This window comes from Mus musculus, chromosome 13 (assembly GCF_000001635.26).
Source record: "Mus musculus strain C57BL/6J chromosome 13, GRCm38.p6 C57BL/6J".
Taxonomy (NCBI): domain Eukaryota; kingdom Metazoa; phylum Chordata; class Mammalia; order Rodentia; family Muridae; genus Mus; species Mus musculus.
The window spans coordinates 34254097-34272323 of record NC_000079.6 but is presented as its reverse complement, the minus strand read 5'-3'; the positions used below and the strand labels follow the sequence as shown (position 1 = coordinate 34272323).

Below are 18227 nucleotides of genomic sequence, written 5' to 3'. Positions count from 1 at the left end.
ATTGACCTTTTTCTTTTAACCAGTACCCTCCCTCTACACTTCTCCTGTCCCTCCTCACCCACCACCAACACCTGCACACCCTTGGAACATAATATATGGTATTCTTTAGTTCTATGGTGATCTACTGCCTAAGCTAGGAGCTTGATTCTTGACAACGAGACACACACTAAGCTTTCTGGGGGACATTTGATGTTCTTTCAACTTACAGATTTCGGTTAAAAAGGTGGTGCTTTTCCTCAACCTAGGACGGTCTAAACTAGCTTTGTCAAGCAAAAACAGCATTTGGGGGAGCAGGGTTAATGTCTTCAATGTAGAAGAAGTACATTTTAGAATTGCTGCTTTGTACTAGACTCAACATCAGAGAATAGCATTTCTCTCAGAGGCAAGCCAGGGATAGGAGTGGGTCCCTAGAGAGCTAATTAAAGGCATTGGGTTTGCACAGGGCTGAAAACAAGGCTGGTGGGCAGGCAGACTGGCAGAGAGGCCAGCTGAGCCAAGCTGTCCTGTAAGGCAGGTTCTGCCTGAGCTATGGCTGAGAGCCGAGACCTCGGTCCATTTCCTGCTTCTGCTCACCTCTAACATGTGAAGAGGTTGAGATGTCCCTGTGGCTGGACAGATGTTATCTTAACTGGAGTGAGGGTGCAGACCTTCTGAGTAGCAGTGTAATGGCCTGCAGATAGTGGGGGAGGATAACACAGCTATGGCATCCAGGGTGTGAATCAGGGAAGGGACCCTATTGTTTGGGAAATTATCGTGGTGGCAGCAATGGATTACCCCCAGAAGAAAAGTTTTTGAGATACATCTCAGGTCTTCTAAGAGTGATCACTGACAGGAGGCTGAGGCTTGATGGACTTTTGGCCATGTTGACTTCAGAACTCAGTGTCACCTGACGGGTATCCACTCAGTAAGCACAAAGGGTTGGAGGTTAGCTGAGCATCAAGCACAAAGTCTCCAGGACTGTTGGTCAGCCCCAGTAAATGCTAAAGGAGGAGGTAAAGGCACAGATGGATTACTCACAAGTGTCTTAGGTATGTGCTATTGCTGCTGGTTTCCAGGGAAACGGATTCCACAATGATGCTACTCAGCCTGTCAGACACCTGGGACTCCTGGTGCATGTCCTGTTCCATGGAGAAGCCACTCACAGAGACCATGTAACACCGACATCCTCAGGAGGAGCCACAGTGTCTTGTTGCCGTTGTGGCTGATAGGCAGTGGTGGGGACACATCTGTCCAGGAGTGTCTGTTATCTGGAAGAGGCAGTCTCTCCATTTAGGGGTGTTATTATGTCCTTGTCTGGGTGGATGTGCTGGCTTCACTGAATTTTACTTAGTTCTCAACAGTCTCTGTTTTTCCAGCACTGTTCTCCACTGTGTGTCTTTCTACAGCTTTTCCTCATCCTAGGACCTTAGTTTTACTCTCTGGGTACCATGTAGCCACATCGGAGGTGACAATATTAACGCCACAATAGATACCATTAGAGTTCTCATTTCTGTTGCTCACCCATACTAGACGGGATGAGAAAGAGTCTGTGACCCCTGATCACTTCCTCAGACACAGCAAGGAAAAAACACCCAGGACAGGTGGTCAGAGCCCAGAGGAAGCTGACCCAATCCTATATCATCCCCTTGTCAACCCCCATGGTTTTACCTGCGCCTCTCCTCCATCTACAATGTCTTTCTTCCTCCATTCAGTATCTACAGCCAAATTCTACCAGCTCCTCTTTGGGCTAACTCCTCCATCCCTTCTTTACCTATCTTTCCTCATATTCCCTCTCCAGGACAATGAGCAGGCAGGAGAGGAAGTGTAAGGTAAGCAAGGAAGGTGCTGGTGATGGCTGTAGCTATAGGCAGAAAAGAAGGCTGGAAGAGATCATCCTGAAATCATCACCTTGTTCTTCATTGAGCCTGGGCCTGACTGACCAAGGCCCCATGATAGACAGATGAGTCGCTCCACTCAGTGCAGTGTAGGGGAAGGATGAGAAGCCAGGGTCTCCAGTCTTTGCCCTGATTCTCTATTAGCAGGTACTCCTCTCAAATGATGGTGCAATAAATGGATATTCTGAAGCTAGCGTTAGTATTTACTGGTGTGAACTCACTGATAACACTTGTTTAATAAAATCTGCAGCAACTTAATACCCCAAAGAAATGTGTATTCTCAAGGACATGTGTATGCTGATAACATATTCAGAGACGAAATACAGAGGATGTTTCCCAATCCCTGCTGCAAATGGAGCTGAAGTACACAGAACACTAAATGAATTTATTTCTGCTATTAAAATTCCTAGTGTGCCATATACTTAAAATATAAATTCAAGTAAATACAACAGACATGTGATTTCCTCTATGGGGAGGATTTTAATAAGAATAGAGACAGTCAAATGGTGTTTGTATCTATATCCCTTCTCTCTACCCCCATTAAACCAGAAATTGGTCTTTGCCAATAGTAACCTAGTATATGTATAGAAAGCAAGATAATTAGCTGGAAGAAAGCCAGTTGTAGAATTGCTTATACAGTCATATTTAGTACCACTCTTGTGTATTCAATATGGATTTACACATTGTAGGTTCTACATTCTCTCCCGAGAGAGAGAAAGAGAGAGAGAGAGAGAGAGAGAGAGAGAGAGAGAACAAAGCAGTAAATTACATCTGCTGAAAATAGATTGTGCCATTTCTCCCCAGAACTGAAATCTCTGCCCACAGTGATTGCCTGGGCACTAGCCTACTGGCCTGTATTGATTCTGGCAATAAGCTCACTATAGTACACTGCCAGCCTAGTAAGTGAATGGCCTAGCTGGAGGCCTAGCTGTGCTGCAGAATATATTAAAAAGCAATTAGCTTCCTGAGGGTCAGTAGATGATATTCCATTTCAAAACACAGAATGAGCTCAGATATAATCAGGAGACTTCATCACACTCAACGGCAGTTTTATGAGCAATATTTTGACAGGGGGTGTTTTGTTTTGAAGCGAGGACTACCAAAAATGGATAAACCAGCTATCAACTGATTGGTTTGTCTCTGGAGCTTAAAGTTTTTCTTCTTGATTTCTTTTTCTTGCTTTTTTATTTGTTTGCCCTCTTTTTATTTTCACTCAAAAGTGTCACTTCTTATGGCTATGTGATGATTGATGTCCTTTTGTGCACATGTGTGTGTGTAATACAATGTGTTTAATTTTTTTCCAGACATCATTATTCCGTCATTGCCATTGTCTGTTCCATTCCTTTACGATCGTGAAAGCACCTACCTGAGAGAAATGGCTCTTAAAACACCACAGCTGCACTCCTAACTCAAACCTGAATCGAATAGAGTCCTAATAAGATAAATCTGGACCTTGTCCGTGCTTTTACTTGTTTTAGCCTCAGACCTAGCACTGCGATCACCGCTGTGCTGGCTTACCTGTGTCCTTTGAGAGTCACATAGATGACCCGTGCTTCTCAGCTCAGTGCTGCCACCCATTTGATCTTTTCATCTCCCCTTGTGGTGATTTGAATGAACATGTCTCTCCTAAGCTGTTCACAGTCGGTGGCTCCACGTTAGGGAGGCTTAGGAGGTATGGACTCTAACCATCTAGAACCGGAAGCCCAAATGAGCTCTCTTCTATGAGTTGCCTTAGTCATGGTCTTTTATCACAGCAATAAGTGTGACTAATACAACCCTCTTGGGCCATCCCCTTCATCATGGCTGCCTTCCTCACTGTTTTCCCATTTCATATACTGCTTTATCTTTTCCTTTGATGGTCATTGGGTTTGATGCCACTAACTTCAGCAAGGTATATTCTTTATTCCATCCAACCTGTTTCTGATCCCCTCAGCTCATCATGTTCACCACTGACTCCAATACTCCAATTACTGCCACACGGAATGCCAATATACTCTTGTGACCCCTGGAATGTCCCTTTGAGGGCCCCCACAATGTTCCCTAGAGCTTGTCATCATCTAGATCATGGTGACCTTGGTCTTGACTACTTCTTACTCAGTCATCATCTGACCACTTACCATGTGCAAAGACTTGTGCCCTGGAGCAGACCCAAGGATGTACCAGGCTTACACCTAATCACACAAACTAGAGTTTTGCACAGGTACTAAAAGTTAGCTAAGAAAAACCATTCACAGGAAAAGGTCATCTTTAGCACATTTATTGTGTTGGTCCTGTCATGTGGAATGCCTACTTGCCTTTCTGGCTATGGAGGCAACACCTTAATAGGTCAGGATGTTAATATTGCTCTGAGTATTTAGTTAAAATTTGAATAAAAGAATTAAAAACCTGCTAACTGGGTTCTGCACCCTTCTCATTCGGGGTCAGTATAAGTATTTGCTAGCTTTCTGACACTATAACAAATACCAAAGATATAATAAGGGGAGAAGAGTATTTTGGGCCTGAAGCTTTAAGGATTCTAATCCATTGTTGCGTGACTTCACATTCGTCGTTCTGTGCTGTGGCAAGGCAGCATATCATGTTCGAACGTGGGACAGAACTGCTTTGCTGAGAAGGGAACAGAATGAAGAGGGAGCTGTGGTCCCATAAACCCCTTCAAGGATAAGCCCTCAATAGCACTACATGCTAAATGTCCATGGAAACCTTCTAACAGTGCCACTCTGGGACCAAACCTTTAACACATGCATTTTGGGGAGACATTCAGCATCCAACCCCAGCAGTACAGAAGATAATCTGCTCCTCTTTCCCGGGCCTTCCTACATTGCATTGCACACATTTCAAAAGGCCAGTTGGCTCTGCGTAGCTGTGTGAAGGAACTCTAAGACCACCCTCAGGTCAGATATCTCACTAGGAGGCCTCACAAGTCAGCAGATGGCTTTCCCCTGGTTGATGATTTATGTCAGTGAAAGGATCCACAGCAGAGTCAGCAGAGGAGGAGAGCAGCTGGTGGAGCAAAGTTCAGGCAGACCAGGTGCACACTTGCAAAAAGTGCTCTCCCCACGAAGTCACCTGCCTACCTGAAATTGTCCCAGCATAGACCTATGACTGTACATGTTAAGTATTGTCTGCTGGGGAAGCTCACTGGGGGCGAGTCACATAGGTGTCCTCTGCCTGACATGTTCCCAAGCTTGAGGTGCCCAGAAGGAACACAGGTACTCATCATGCTCCACGAATTGTTTATGCAAATAGTTTAGGCATACTCAGCTCTCATTAACCAGGGGTCACAGAGCCCTTCTGGGATCACAGCTGAGCCCCCAAGGGCTAGCCCTGCACACAGGCCTTCCACTGGAGAGCAGCTTTGGCCAGTGTCATTCCACTGAAGCATACCGAAGACTGGGAGCACAGCACGGGTGTATTTTAAACCAATCTAAGTTTTACAAGAGGAGGAATGGTTAACATATTTTAAGTACGTTATCAATTGGGGGTAAAATAAGAGAAGCAAGAAGGATTTGAAAGAAATCTTTGTGAGGGCAACCCATGGCAGAATTTGAAAGAGAGAGCGAGTATCCTCAACCCATTCCCCTTGCATTCTGAATGCCCCACACTGTACTGCTGGCTTTTGTCTTCTCTGACAAGTGCTGATGCTCAAGCTGAGCCACATGGGCCTAGTGTGGGAAATGCAAGGGGAGGCTTAGCTACCTGACCATGCTGTCTGTACATCACTTCCTGGGTGGCCTTTGGTAGTTGCACTCCATAGCCCATGTTGTTCCTTTCTACAGTAATTGAAGCTCAGGAGAAGAGAGATCTCCCATATCTCCCAGAAGAGAGACTCTTCTGCTCTGTGTAAGCCACTACTTATCACCTGCCTTCACAGGGCAGCAGTCAAGAGAAAGCTTTAGGCTTGCATTTGAGCTTACTTCAACACTGATATTCCATATGGTAAGTGTACTCCCACCTGGATATCCCAGAAGGCTGTGCCTGACCGACCCGGTACAACGTATAAGTCCATACTGACCAAGGAAAGAGCTCCTGAGATGGACATAGGCCGAACAGGATAGAATGTGGATTCAAAAATGCATCTGCTTACTTTGTCTCCTCTTAGCATTCGTGAACGAAGTCCTAGAAATGGACTGCATGCAGTCTGCTCTTTCTTGGTGATCCATGTAATAGCGTGACACCTCAAAATTCAGTGGGTTTTTAGCTAAAGTCCAAAGTATGAAACACTTGGTACAATGCTCAGCAAGAAGTTTAGTTCTTGCCGCTCTCAGTGTTGTTTTCAAGAAGATGTGAGAGGCTAGCCAGGAACACTATAAGATCTACAAGCTATAAATGGTTTTTACATTTTTAGTAGCTGAGAAAATAGGCGAGATTAATGTCTTGTGACCCATAAAAAACAAATTAAGTTTAAAAATATGTGCAACAATAAAGTTGGACCCAGCCTCAGACATTTGTTTACTGGTAGCTTGTAGTGTCTTTATGCTCTACAGCAATAGAGCTAAGCAGCCACTAAGCAGCCATGTGGCCCACCACACTTAGAACATTTGCTATTTCGCTATTCAGGAAAGGCTCACAAATTCCTTATTTGGTGCTTAGCACTGTGACCCGTGTCCTTCACAGGAAAGAGGCTTTCTCGTTCATCTTCCATCCTTTTACACTTTATGAGTACTCAGTTAGTGATTGCTAAATTGAATTTCTGCAATCGTTTCTAAGTCCAAAAAGTAAATCTCAACTCATGCTGGTTACCATGGCACCAAATAAACATCAAAATGAAATGCTCATCTGCTAAGGGAGAAGAAACTGGCTCTCCAAGACACTCTTCCAAACAAGTTCATATTTGTATTGCAGTATCTGTCAGGGAGCAAATAAAATAAGTAACGGTAAAGATTAAGGTCGTGTCCCCTGAAATGGCTGAGTGGGAAAATGCTTCTCAGGTGGGAGATGTTTTCAGGAAACTGAATGCTTCATGGTTCCTGCTTATCTTGGAAGGGTGGCAGAGCACATAGGGCCATGCACAGACAGCTGGAGGCCAAGGAGAGCACAGATGCAGAGGAGAAGAGCCCATGACCACTTTGAAAGCTCTGCTGGTTCCCACAGATTAATCAGGCTATTGAAATTAAACTGCAGTTGACATTTTCTCTATGTTAAATGTTTCAAGGCAGATAAGCATAGGCATTATGCTTATCAATGTCATGGTGAAGGTTTACTCAACTCAGAGTTGGAGTCAGCTTTGGGTAAAGGCAGCATAAGCCAGAGGACTGTGGGAAGGAAGGAGCTGCCCTCCAGGCTCTGCTGGGTGCTAAGCCTTGGCTCTGTGTAGCTGTGCAGCCATGGCTACGGGCTGCTCTTCCCCAGGGTTTGGAGCATAAAGATGTGATGGAGGGAGCCCCGCTTCCCACATGCCCATGTGGGAGAAGCTTCCTACAAAGCTAGAAGTAACACATTCCCCCAAAGTCCGGGGCCAAAGGTCTCCAAAATTTACTTTGAGCATTTTCCTTATAATGCCAAATGGTTTCTCATTAAGTCATTTCCCGAGGTAGCATAATATTTAAAATTTTTTGAGTTTACCTTCTTAGATGTGCCTAGGGACCTTTAGTTTCATAAAGACCAATGGGAAGTATAGAGGTAAACAGCACTTCCAACTGAAAAAGAATAGAAGTGTTGGCTTGTGATTTCAGCACTTGAAGAGTCTGAAGTGGGAGGGTCACAAGTTCAAGACCAATCTGGGCAATTTGGCAAGACTCTGTCTCAAAGTAAAAAGCAAAACAAGGACTGGGGTTGGGCTCATTTTACAGAGTGCCTGCCTAGCATGCGCAAAGCTCTTGGCCCACTCCCAGCACCATAAAACAAAACAAAACAAAACAAAACAAAACAAGCGTACAGTCAAGAAATTCTACAGAGTTCCCTACTGCACAGTCTCCTTAGCAGCTTACCTGATAAAAGTTTCCTTACAATGTGTTTCTTTCTCCTAAGAGGAAAGTATGACATTCAAGAAAGATTATGGTCACACACCTATGGTCACTTGATCATTGACAAGGGAGCTAAAACCATCCAGTGGAAAAAAGACAGCATTTTCAACAAATGGTCCTGGCACAACTGGCAGTTATCATGTAGAAGAATGCGAATTGATCCATTCTTATCTCCTTGTACAAAGCTCAAGTCTATAAGTGGATCAAAGAACTCCACATAAAACCAGGGACACTGAAATTTATAGAGGAAAAAGTGGGGAAAACCCTTGAAGGTATGGGCACAGGGGAAAAATTCCTAAACAGAACAGCAATGGCTTGTGCTGTAAGATCAAGAATTGACAAATGGGACCTCATAAAATTGCAAAGCTTCTGTAGGGCAAAAGATAATGTCAATAAGACAAAAAGGCCACCAACAGATTAGGAAAGAATTTTTACCAATCCTAAATCTGATAGGGGACTAATATCCAATATATACAAAGAGCTCAAGAAGCTGGACTCCAGAAAATCAAATAACCCCATTAAAAGATGGGGTACAGAGCTAAACAAAGAATTCTCAACTGAGGAATACCAAAGGGCTGAGAAGCACTTGAAAAAATGTTCAACATCCTTAATCATCAGGGAAATGCAAATCAAAATAATACTGAGATTCCACCTCACATCAGTCAGAATGGCTAAGATCAAAAATTTAGGTGACAGCAGATGCTGGTGGGATTGCAAGCTGGTACAACCACTCTGGAAATCTTTCTGGCAGTTCCTCAGAAAATTGGACATAGTACTACTGCTAGATCCAGCACTACCTCTCCTGGGCATATACCCAGAAGATGTTCCAACTGGTAATAAGGACACATGCTCCACTATGTTCATAGCAGCCTTATTTATAATAGCCAGAAGCTGGAAAGAACCCAGATGTCCCTCAACAGAGGAATGGATACAGAAAATGTGGTACATTTACACAATGGAGTACTACTCAGCTATTAAAAACAAGGAATTTATGAAGTTCTTGGGCAAATGGATGTATCTGGAAGATATTATCCTGAGTGAGGTAACCCAATCGCAAAAGAAGTCACTTGATATGCACTCACTGTTAAGTGGATATTAGCCCAGAAACCTAGAATACCCACGATACAACTTCCAAAACACAAGAAAATCAAGAAGGAAGACCAATGTGTGGATACTTCATTCCTCCCTAGAATAGGGAATAAAATATCCATGGAAGGAGTTGCAGAGACAAAGTTTAGAGCTAAGATGAAAGGATGGACCATCCAGAGACTGCCCCACCTGGGGGTCCATCTCATATCAGCCACCAAACGCAGACACTATTGCATATGCCAGCAAGATTTGCTGAAGGGACCCTGATATAGCTGTCTCCTGTGAGGCTTTGCCAGTGCCTGGCAAATACAGAAGTGGATGCTCACAGTCATCTATAGGATGGAACACAGGGCCAACAATATAGGAGCTAGAGAAAGCACCCAAGAGCTGAAGGGGTCTGCAACCCTATAGGTGGAACAACAATATGAACTAACCAGTACCCCCCAGAGCTCATGTGTCTAGCTGCATATGTAGCAGAAGATGGCCTAGTTGGCCATCATTGAGAAGAGAGGCCCCTTGGTCTAGCAAACTTTATATGCCCTAGTACAGGGGAACGCCAGGTCCAAGAAGTGGGAGTGAGTGAGTAGGGGAGCAGGGCGGGGGGAGGGTATAGGGGACTTTTGGGATAGCATTTGAAATGTAAATGAAGAAAATATCTAATAAAAAATGTGGGCGGGGGGGAGAAAATACACGTAAAAACAAACAAAAACAACAACAAAAAGAGGAAAGATTATGGCTAGGAAACAGTTTTTCTTTTGAAGATAGGGTGTGTATACGGGAATTTTTCTTTCTTTAAGATTTGTTTATTTATGTATGTTATATATATGGATGTTTTGTCTGCATATATATCTGCACACCAGAAGAGGGAGTTAGACCTCATAGGACTACAGTTATAGATAGTTGTGAGCCACCTTGTGGATGCTGGGAATTGAACTGAGGACCTCTGCAAGAGCAGCCAGTGCTCTTAACTGGTGTGCCATCTCTCCAAAGAATTCACTTTTGTTTTTTAAAGATTTATTTATTTTTATATTATGTGCTTTGGTGTTTCATGCTTCCTGAGGGTGGGGGACATAGGTCTGTGAGAATGCCAGATCCCCTGGAACTGGAGTTAATAGCTGTAAGCTGTCATATGGGTGCTGGGAATTGAACCCAGGTCCTTTGAAGATCAGTCATGCTCTTAACCACTGAGTCATCTCTCCATCCCCAAGGGAATTTTTCATAAGAAAAAAAAAATGTGGCTTCATACTGAGAATGTAAGTGTATATTTATACCATTATTACTAATAAGCATGATGCATGTAAACTTCAGAAAAACACTTACCTCGAGTACAGTGTTGGAGAAAAGTTCTAGGAGGTGCTGGTGATTCTGTGTTACCACCTTTCTGTTTTGACTCTGTAGATGTAATTAAAGGCACAGTAGAATGGCCCACAAGAATTCACATGGATTATGTCCAGTCCCTCTGCCTGGGAATGTCCCCATGTGTCTTTAGACAAAATCCTTGAAGTAAGCAGGAGGATTATCCACTAAGATGAATTATTCATGGAAAATTAAGAATGAAAAATATTTTCTTAAAAAATTATATATAAACTGCCTACTCTAGTGACAAAATTAAGTTAAAAATAGATCCAGTACTGGGAAAGACCATAGCATTTTAATTAGCTCAGCATCTCCACAGGTCTGGCTCAGTGGTAAGATGGTACTACTGGGCCTGTACATATTTTTCCCTGTGAGCTTAAGTAGAGCTTGTATGTAGCCTTCCCAAGCTACTACCTGCCTTCCAAAAGCATACATCTAGGAAATAAAAGGCTGCTACTAGGCAATGCTGGCCTTCTCCTCGTGCATACATTGCCACTAGTCCCCTCCTCCCTTTCCTGACCTCTATGATTCCTATCCATCCACCCCTTCCACAAAAAGGGAAATGGCTCTCCACTCTATTGTTATCTTTTTGGCATAACTTATTGAAATATTTGTTTATTTGTCTGAAACCTTACAATTAAATTGTCTATCCTTGACTTATTTTCAGTTTCTAATCTGACCCACTTTATTTTGAAAATTGGCCAAATTGAAAGAAACTAAAGGGCCTTTTAAACATAAGTCATTCTGGACTAGAGACCTTTTCAGGATTTGCCAAAGACTGTGGGTTCTTCCGGAGGAATAAATGACTATCCTGTGTACACATGAGTGTAACTTTATAGAATTACACCTGCTGGCTCTGCATCTCCATGTGATGCCCTCCACCACTTCCAAGCATCCACAGGAAGGGCCTTCCTTGCTAGGTACTGAGCAGATACCCAGAACAGTGCTGAACCCCCCAGGTTCAGAATCATGGGTCACGTCAACCTCTACTTCTTATAAATTCCCCAGTTGCAGATAGCAACAAAATAAAAACCAAGAGTGCCCAAGGAGCAACTGTGTTATGGGGGACAAGAGCCTTGGGGGAGCCTGACTTGCATTGTCAGCAATGCTGGGTTCCTGTGGAAGATAAAGTGTGAGGGGCCAAAGACAGGAGAAGGCTGCAATTGAGTTCTTTGCCATTAGAACCAAGGATTCGAATAAACCTATTTTCAGAAAACACCTTTGTCCAACAGAATAGGAAATAAGTTAACAGTTGTGACTTCCCAACCATAAAGGCTCTTCTCCCTTAATATCTGTTGACCTCACCCAAATCCAGGGTTTTCTTGGTTGGCTAGTAACAATGCGGTGAGCTGTAAATGTCTTAGGAAGACTGAGGGAGATGTGTCTTGATATAGTGACACCTAGTGATTGCCACATAGAACTGGGTGCCTGTTTTTACCATACTGTATGCAGGGGGGATAGGGGGAGGGCCATATAGAGTTTCTGTCATCTGCAGTGCTTTGGAAATGGGAAGGAGCAAATTCCTTTTCATTGTATGCTGCTGATCTGAAGTACCAATGAATAGTCAGGAGTCCTTCAACATAGCAGCCACTGTCATCTGCACCTACGAATCATTCTAATACCTGTTTTGTCACCACTAGCTGTATGACTTAGGCAACCCGACTTGCCTTCCTGCAGCTCAGTTTCACCATTTGTGAGATAAGAACGTGAATGCATTACTCCTGAGACTGTTAGAAGTCTATCCTGTAAAACCATGTAAAAGATATCTAGTTCTCACTTACCTTATGTTCTTAAAGATATCCCAGCCCTAATGGGATACCCAGGAGGACGAAGAAGCTAGAGCTGTCGGAAGGAAGGGACATGCAATCAGTGATATAAGTTTGCATGTCCTAAGCATGCCACACCTATCAACCTGGGGCAGAATGTTTCTGATGCTCTTCAGAAGTTATAGTCAGAGTCCACAGAATGGCTCCAGGGGTACAGAGTTCTGCGTAGCCATCTTCAGGATGAGGAATGTCACCTGCAACAGACTCAAGCACTGGACTGCCTGGATGCCAGGTGTAGGCACATATTACACTGGGGCTGCCAGCTTCATAGGGAGTAGCATTTCTGTTCCCTATGTTGTGCTGAGTGAATTAAGTAGGAACGCATGTGGATCAGAACTCACTTCCTTGACCTCCAAGCCTATGAAGTGAAAGGCTGTCAGTTGGCTGCCCTGTTTAATATTACAGACAGACAGACAGACAGACAGACAGACAGACAGACAGACAGACAGACAGAGACACACACACACACACATCTGCATACGCATGCACATGCACACAAAAGTCTATGGCAGAAGCTGGCCCAGAACTTTCCCTCCCACTATGTCCCCCTATTCTCTATTATCTGCTGGCCCTTACAGCCTACACTTGCTTTCTTGCCTGGGTCTGGTAGTCTGCTTGCTCTGGGCTCCACATGCTTTCCCTGGGGAAGAGCCCAGCTCCTGTTCCATCTCTGCTCCAGGCAATGGAGAGATGTCAAATAGTTGGAGGTTTCCATCTACCCAATTTCCTGTATAGCCTTTGAAAATAGTTGGAATGGGGCTTCTGCCCTACTCATTTATCCTGATGCCTTGAAGCCAAGCTCTCTGGGGGAGCCCAGGAAGATCCTGGCCCTTGCCTGCTAAAGAATATGTTGGATCTCCAAAGGGTTTCCTCAGAGGTGTTTCCATTCCTAGTTAAAACATATACTAATCTGTTTTGGTTTTGGTTTTCTTAAGTATATGCTAAGAGGAGCATGCTTAACTTGTAAATGCAGGGCAAGCACTCTACCACTGGACCAGCCCAGGTCAATTGTTTCACTAGAAGACATCAGAGTCTTTAATAACAACAACAACAACAACAACAACAACAACAACAACAACAACAGCAATAATGTGTGCTTACTAATAAACACACTCATCCCAAGAAAGTTGCATGGAATGGCTCCCATGTTTCCCCCAGGTTTCTTGGTTCTTGGGTAGAGCTTGTACTTAGCAGACAACATTGTAGGTTGTGGGGTTTCTGTGTCTGTAAGAGCTGAGTCATCATATTCCCCTGATGGCTAGCATGAGAATCAGCCCCCCCTTCACTGTATGCGTGTTGTGAAGATACCTTTGTGACTTACTGTGATGGGTGTGTTCCTCCTGGCCCCCACGGTGTGTTTCAATGAGTACTGGGAAGCTAAACTACTGAGTATCTCCTTGGATCGTGTGTGCTGTTGGCAGCCTGTTTTCAACAGAGCACAAGGTGAAGTCGCAATAAGGGCATGTTCTTTGGTCATCGCCCCAGCCTCTCCTCCCTATGGATGTGAAAAAGGAAATATGAATATTAGCATGCAGCACCAAAGCTCATGGTTTTGGGGATGGAACTGGCAGTAGATGAGGTTTCCAACCTCCCCAGCGATCTCTCCCAGCTTCTAGCTTCCTTGCTGTGGCAGCTGGTTCTTACCTGGCTATGTGATACCCGCCAAGTCCTGGGTGAAGAAAGCTCTTGAGAGGCCAGACTGTTGTTGAAGAATCATCAACAAGAGGGAATCTACCCAACCCTTTAAGTGACATATAGGAATCTTCAGACTCCATAGAAGATAGGGCTTTGGGTCACTGTGCCCTCCTCCTTGGATGTGTTTTCCCCATTCCTACAAGGGAAATACAGAGGGTGTGTCCTGTGCTCTGCCACTGCAAGGCTTCTGCACAGGAGAGGCGCTTTGATTTGAAACACATCTATCTGGTCCCACTGACCTCAGCCCTCAGCTCCCACCTGCCAGCACGCATGAGCCAAGCAGTCTGGTCTGAGGAAATCCTTCCTGTGTTTCTCTGCTTCTGTTAGATCGTGCCCCTGGGCTGGACAGGTCTCTGTGGACACACTCTAGGTGGGGGCTACCTGCTCATCTGCTATCTCTGGGGCCCAGGCAAGCACACAACCTTTCATCTTCTAAGTAACCTCGGTGAACAATGAACACAGGCCGGAAATGCACAGAGCATGGCTCTCAGGTTGCCTGTAGATGTGTCAAAGTCCTAAAATGACCCCCTCTGCTATGAGCCAGGGCCTAAAACCCAACCAGGAGGTCGCAGGCCCTTCTTTTAAGCCACAAAGAGATATGACCCTTGAGAATGGTGATACAGCCAACTCCACCTCTGTGTCCTGGGACTGAGCTTCCCTGCCCCTCCTGGGCCTGGGAATCCTGAAGGAGTACAGGCGAGGCCTGAGTTTCCAAGAATAAATCCTACCTACTTTCATTATTTTGTTTGTTTATGTTTTTAGAGGGGTGGGAAGGGTTCATGATGCTTCTTATTGTTAAGATGATTATAATGTGGCATTTCCCTGCTCAGCTTTCCCACTGGCCATCTGCATTCAGTCCCAAGAAGCCACCTAAAAGTGGAAAGAGACAGCTGATTCCTGGGGGTTGTCCTCGGGCCTCCACAAGTGTGCACTGTGACATGTGTGAGCACACATTCACATCCTCACCTTACACGCACATGCACAGTCATAAAGTTTTGAGTAGCCACTGGGCTGTATTCACAAAAATGGTTAAGATGCTATTTTTAAGAAGTGCTCATTCCCACAGTCTAGAATACAGCTTCTGCTGCTTCTGAGTTCCATACTCCCTTCTCAGTAACTATCCTTTTTCTCAGCTGAAAATGATTCATATTCTGCACGCGGCTTCTGTTTGTATGTGGCACTGCAACGTCATAAAGGAGCTCTCTTTTGTGCAATAAAGAGAGCTGAGGCTCCCTGTCCTAAGTGACTATCTTAGGGCCCCAGACATAGCAGATGTGCATGGAGGACGACAGTGGGATGACCTGCCATAGCTGATGCGGAAACACGATACAGGGTGAGTCCAACGGTGCAGTGTGACCAACAGCAAACACCACCCAGGCACCGCAAAGCCTTGTGATGTCCAGCCTTCAGCCTCTGCTTCGCTTCCTCATCAGAGCTGTGGTGTCCTCTGGTGTTTTTACTCACCAGTGAAGTTAACTATATTGGAGACTTTTTTCTAAAGATTAATAGAACATTGAACGTGAGATCTACCCCTTGGATAGTTTGTAAGATAACCAGCAAGGTATCGTTGCCTTCAGGTGGAGCACCCTCAGCAGATCTGTGGAGCTCATCCATCCCACTTGGCTAGACTTTGCACTAGCTGGTTAATGGTTCCCCTTCCCTGACCCCAGCCTGCACAGCCATCATTGCACTCTGGTTCTATGACTCTGCATGTTTTTAGAGGAATTATGTAAGTAAAGCCATACAGTGATTGCCTTCTGTGACTGTGGTATCTCACTGGGCATAATGACCCAGAAGTTCATCTGTGTGGCATACTCTCTTTCCTTGTTAAGCTGAATGCTACTTTTCTGTGTGGTTTCTGCCCAATTTGGCTTATCCATTCATACGATGATGACGGTAGAGTTGTTTCTGTGTCTTGACTATTTTGAGTAACACAGTAAATGTGGGAACTCTCACAGGAAGACCATTGATTCACTCACTTCAGGACCCTGATTTTAGATTTTTTAGATATAAATTCAGACATGGGTTTTCTGGGTCATATAGCAATTCCATTTTTACTTTTTATTTTTTAGTAACAACTATATTGCTTTCTATAACACTTTCCATTCATAGCCCCCCCAATGGATAGATTTGCTTCTGAGAGGCTAACTGGTTCCTGAGCCTCTCTGCATAGGCATTCCTTGTTTCTGCTGAGATGCCTGTCCACATTACACTCTGGCAAGACAGTGCGGTACTGGCCTTCTCTTGGGGCTATGTTCAAATGCTATTTCCTTGGCAACACCCTCCCCTGGGTCTGGTTCTCTCTTTGCATTTCTGAATGCAAGGCTCATGTAGCAAGTGAGTCTTTTCTTATTGCTGCCCTCGAGACCAGCCATGTGGCCTGGTCACCTTGCCATCTCCACAACATAGAGCTCTGTGTAGCCCTTTGGAATGAGTGCATGGAAGACCTTTGTGGTACACAGCCTCCTTCTGTTAGAGGTTATTGGTCACTACTCATTGTGTCATGTCAGCTAAGGGGCGAGATGGAATGCTAAATAAGACCATGGTCCTTACTCATTTAACTGAAAGGGTTCTTTCCAATATTTTTGCTATGGCATGTTTTAGGTATCTTTTGACTACCTTGGTATAGAAGTAAATCAAGTACAGAGAATTCAGAAGTTAAGGCCCACATGCTAACTCATTGGATAGAAAGGAAAACTGCACCTTCTGTGGTTGAAGTGACTTCCTTATGCTAGTTGATAAGAAAAACAATCCTTCTTCTGTAGCAACAGCCACATGCTTTTACAAAAAAGAGGTGCAGGAGAAGAAAGGTGTCTGGATAGTTACTAGCAGACTTTCTGAGGCTGTGAAGAGTCCTCCAGCCAACTCTTTGTACTGGGGGCTTTAGAGTACTCGACCTTGTTTAAGGTAAAGGGATGTTTGTTTAGCAAAAGCAATGGTAGGAGTGCCCTTGACACTGAAATGTTGCTGGGATTGGAGGCTCTGGAATGCTATGTGGGCACCACAGCCATGTGGACTTTCTCTCCGGTGCCTGCTTTGGGTCTTGCTTCCTCTTTCAGGATATGCAGCCTGGCTTGCTTACACTAACAGATGGCCTGTGCACTCCAGTCTGGGTCCAGGAGCTGACACTTCTGACAGAACTAACTCTGTGTATCCCAGTGACCATGAACTTCCCTCTGCAGGTGTCACTTCCTTCTTTGTAATGGCGATAGTACCTGATATCTTTATTTATAGGTTGTGAGGGCTTCTGAGGTTAAGCATCTATCTACATGTGCTGTGAAGGTCCTGGGTGTGAATTGCACCTGATTATAGATGCTTTTTTGAGATCTTGGGCAGATTTCAAAACCAGAGGGCCAAACAAGTCCATCCTTACTTCAGAGCCCATGACACTGAGGACAGAATAGTCACAACAGAGTGCTTCAGGCATAGGAAGTCCAGCTCCAAGACAAACACCTCTGTGCCTCACCCCGAAGGGTTGCCCATGATGGAGAAGCCAGTTAGAATGGCACACAGGCCAAGTGTAGGGTCAACTCAGTTTACAGAGGTAAATGAGGAAGTGCAAGGCTGCCAACCCCCTGGGGTGATTTCCCCTTCCCTGGGCGAAGGTCACTGCCTCTCTGACAGGGCTGTTCTCACTAGCCTAGCAGACACTGAGGCTGCACTTATAATACTGTCATATGATCCAATTCTGACAGCAGCTGTGTACTCTCTGGCTGTTTCCTTTTGAGTGTTTCTGGCGGCCGCAGTCATTGAGTCGCTGCAGGATGCTGTGTTTCAGGAAGGCACTCTGAAGAAAGCCTGTGATTTCCTTCATTATTAACTTTATTTTTGGCATTGCGTGTATGCATGTGTATCCCTCTCAGCCCTCTGCCCATCTTCCAATCCTTCACCTCTCCAAAAGCCTCTACTTCCCCATTCGTCCTGTCTCAGGCCCATGATTTGCCTTTAATTAATTCACATCTGTGCTGGCCCACACAGTGTCTAGAACCCTGAACCCTAATCCGTCTTCTTTTTAAAAAGCTTAACACAAACAGAGCCCACAGTACTTGGCCTTTCAAAATTCCTTTTATTTTCATTGTTATCACATTTTAAAAATTGTGTGTGTGCCTGTATATGCACTCACGTGCATGCCACAGTACACATACAGGAGTCAGAGGACAGCTCTGTCTCTCTTTCCATCCTGCGGGTCCTGGGGATTGAATTCAGGTTGTCAGGCTTGGCAGTAGACAAACTTACCCACTGAGCCATCTTGCTAACTATTACAAAAGAAAAAGAAAAGGCCTCAGTGTCCTACCTCAGAGGCTGTCCTGCGTTGGTGTAGGGAGAGAAGGAAACAGGAGCCATTTCTATACCGATACCGGGTACTGTCTGGTGATTAAGCTGGGCTTAGGACATCTGGTTTGAGACTTTAAAAACATAAAGAA

General features: G+C 44.6%; 1 protein-coding gene across 5 annotated transcripts in view; it reads left to right on the top strand.

Moving 5' to 3' along the window:
• Slc22a23 (solute carrier family 22, member 23) overlaps positions 1–18227 on the top strand; it is a 166118-nt gene that overhangs the window by 72952 nt on the left and 74939 nt on the right. The window contains exon 1 of one of the 5 annotated variants that reach the window (XM_030247434.1): positions 14819–15136. The exons of the other annotated variants lie outside the window; for them this stretch is intronic. The gene's annotated coding sequence lies outside the window, so the exon portion shown is untranslated. Of the gene's footprint in view, positions 1–14818; positions 15137–18227 lie in introns of those variants that run through there. 5 annotated transcript variants of the gene reach the window in all.